Here is a 2,767-nt window from a genome sequence, read left to right as displayed (position 1 = left end):
ACCTCAGGTGATCCACCCGCCACAGCCTTCCAAAGTGCTGGAATTACAGGTGTGAACCACTGTGTCCGGCCAAATCTCATTTTGAATTGTAATCCTCACATGTCAAGGGAGGGAAGTGATTGGATGACGGGGGTGGTTTCTCCTATGCTGTTCTCGTGATAATGAGTGAATTCTCACGAGATCTGATGGTTTTACAATTGGTAGTTTTTTTGTGCTCTCATACAGTCTCTCTTGCCTGCCGCCATGTAAGATGAGCCTACTACCCCTTCTGCCATGACTGTACGTTTCCTGAGGCTTCCCAAGACTTGGAATTGTGAGTCAATTAAATCTCTTTTCTTTATAAATTACCAGGTCTTTGGAAATTCTTTACAGCAGTGTGAAAACGGACTAATACAGGGTGAATGTTATTTACAGTTCCTGGGGAGGATAAAAGGTGAGAAGAGGTCAGGACTTTGGAATTCAGGATTACCTTGCTGTGTGTATGATGGGAATGGTTGGTTTTCATGGACCTGAGAGCTGAGTGGGAAGTGAGAAGTCTCTTTCCCTTCCTGGGACTTCATAGAGATCATTTCAATCTGAAAAGTCTCCTGACCACCTTCTTAATCTTGCTTTATACAGAAAATATTATTTTTAAGAAATCTGGCTGGTGTGGTGGGTCACACCTGTAATCCCAGCACTTTGGGAATCTGAGGTGAGCGGATCACTTGAGGTCAGGAGTTTGAGGTCAGTCTGGCCAACATGGCAAAACCCCATCTCTGTTAAAAATACAAAAATTAGCTGGGTGTGGTGGCGCATACTTGTAATCCCAGCTACTCGGGAGGCTGAGGCATGAGAATCGCTTGAAACGGGAGGCAGAGATTGTGGTGAGCCAAGACTGTGCCACTGCACTCCTGGGCAACAGAGTGAGACTCTGTTTGTTTGTTTGTTTGTTTGTTTGTGAAAGAGCAGGCTTTATTGGGAAGCAGACTGCACAGTGACCAACAGACGAAGGCCACCCAAAGGGCACTGACACATGGTACTCCAAAAGACACAGGATGTTTTGTTAATAAAAATCAATGTGAACAGAAATTCCTTGGGGAAACTTCCTCAACCTCATCCCTTTTAGGGATCGAGAAATCTCCCAAGTATCCCCCTGATAGCAGCTGTGGTTCACTAGAGATAGAGCCCCTTAGGGGTGTCTTCCTGTTTCTTATAAAGAATATTTTCTTTAGATTTTTGAAGTCTTCATTTGTTACTTTCATTCTATGTTCTCTTAAGGCCATCAGACCAGCTTCTGTGCAGATTGCCTTGATGTCAGCACCAGAGGGATCATCTTCAGCTATAATCACGTTGTCCCGGGTTACATCATTGGCCAGTGTCATTCTGCTTGTGTGAATCTGAAAGATGCATGTCTTAGTCTTTCCATCAGGCAGGGGGAAGTCGATCTTCCTGTCAATGCGGCCTGGTCTGATAGGTGCTGGATCCAAAGTTTCTATTTGGTTTGCAGCCATGATAACTTTCACGTCTCTTCTAGAATCAAATTCATCCAACTGGTTCAACAGTTCCAACATTGTTCTCTGAATTTCTCCACCAGAATTTGAGTCATATCTTTTTGTCCCAATGGCATCAATTTCATCAGTAAACATAATGGATGGTGCATGTTCTTCAGCAACTCAAAACAATTCCCGTACAAGTTTGGGCCCATACCTAGGTACTTCTGAATAAATTCAGAGCCAACCACTCTCAAGAAAGTGGCTGAGGTTTGGTTTGCTACTGCTTTGGCTAACGAGGTTTTACCTGTGCCTGGTGGGCCATAGACAGTGACCTCCTTAGGATGCTGTATACCCATCTCTTCATAATATTCAGGATGGGTAAGAGGAAGCTCCAAAGATTCCTTAATTTCCTGAATTTGGTTGTCAAACTCCCCAGTATCGGCCTAGGTCTCCTGGGGGGCCTTTTCCACCTTCATCGTTGTGACGAGGGGATCCGTGTTATCCATCAGCACCCCTATCATGGCATGCACCTTGTAGCTGAGCAGGACCGAGCCGCCAGCTTCCCGCGGATCCTTTTCTACAAATGAAAGAATGCTGACGTAGTGTTCTGAGCCCACAGATGTAGACACGATGGCATGATTGTCATCGATGATCTCTTGCAAGGTTCCTACTGTCATTGGGATCCCCCTCAGATCATCCATTTATGATCTCTTCTCCTCTTGCTTTTCTTCTGATGGTTTCACTTGTTCTCGATTTCTAGTGAATTCTTCCTCCATGAGAAGACAGTCTTTAATTCTCTCTGGCTTCAGTAATTGTAACCAGCACCGAGTGTGAGGTGTCCCCATTGGTAGTTCGCTGGCAGCATCTGGTCTCTTTGTTTTCTTCCTCTTTTTCCCCACCTTAGTTGCTACAGGAGGTTCGTGTGTCTTTTTCTTGTCCTTGGCATCCTTCCTGCCATCTCCACAACCACTACCACCACTCTGACTTTGACCCTTTTTGTCTTGGCCACTTGAGCTTGAGACTCTTTAAAAAAAAAAAAGGAAAAAAAAAATCCAATTACTCAACAAAGACTGATTAAGCCAAGAATTATTGATTGTTATGATTTTTAATGTTGAGGCCCTCCAAAGGTAAGGTTTAACTTCTTTGATGGGGAAGAAATTTTGCATTGAAGAGATTCTTCAACCTTTTAAACCCTTGCAGGTAATTGAGTTTCAGAACCTGTCATTGCTAAATCCCTGTGAAGGCTTTGCTTCTGAACCTTTTAAAAGCTATCTTCAGAGGGCCATCTTTTTTGA

At 44.0% G+C, this 2,767-nt stretch overlaps 1 pseudogene; it reads right to left on the bottom strand.

Moving 5' to 3' along the window:
- Positions 1–1,152: 1,152 nt before the first annotated feature.
- On the bottom strand, positions 1,153–2,458 carry LOC105708686 (26S proteasome regulatory subunit 4-like; annotated as a pseudogene).
- Positions 2,459–2,767: the final 309 nt, after the last annotated feature.

Source organism: Aotus nancymaae, unplaced genomic scaffold (genome assembly GCF_030222135.1).
Source record: "Aotus nancymaae isolate 86718 unplaced genomic scaffold, 86718_ANA_hifiasm-v0.15.2.pri h1tg000051l, whole genome shotgun sequence".
In the NCBI taxonomy this organism is placed as follows: domain Eukaryota; kingdom Metazoa; phylum Chordata; class Mammalia; order Primates; family Aotidae; genus Aotus; species Aotus nancymaae.
The sequence above is the reverse complement of the archived record's forward strand: the minus strand, read 5'-3'. Positions and strand labels throughout refer to the sequence as shown.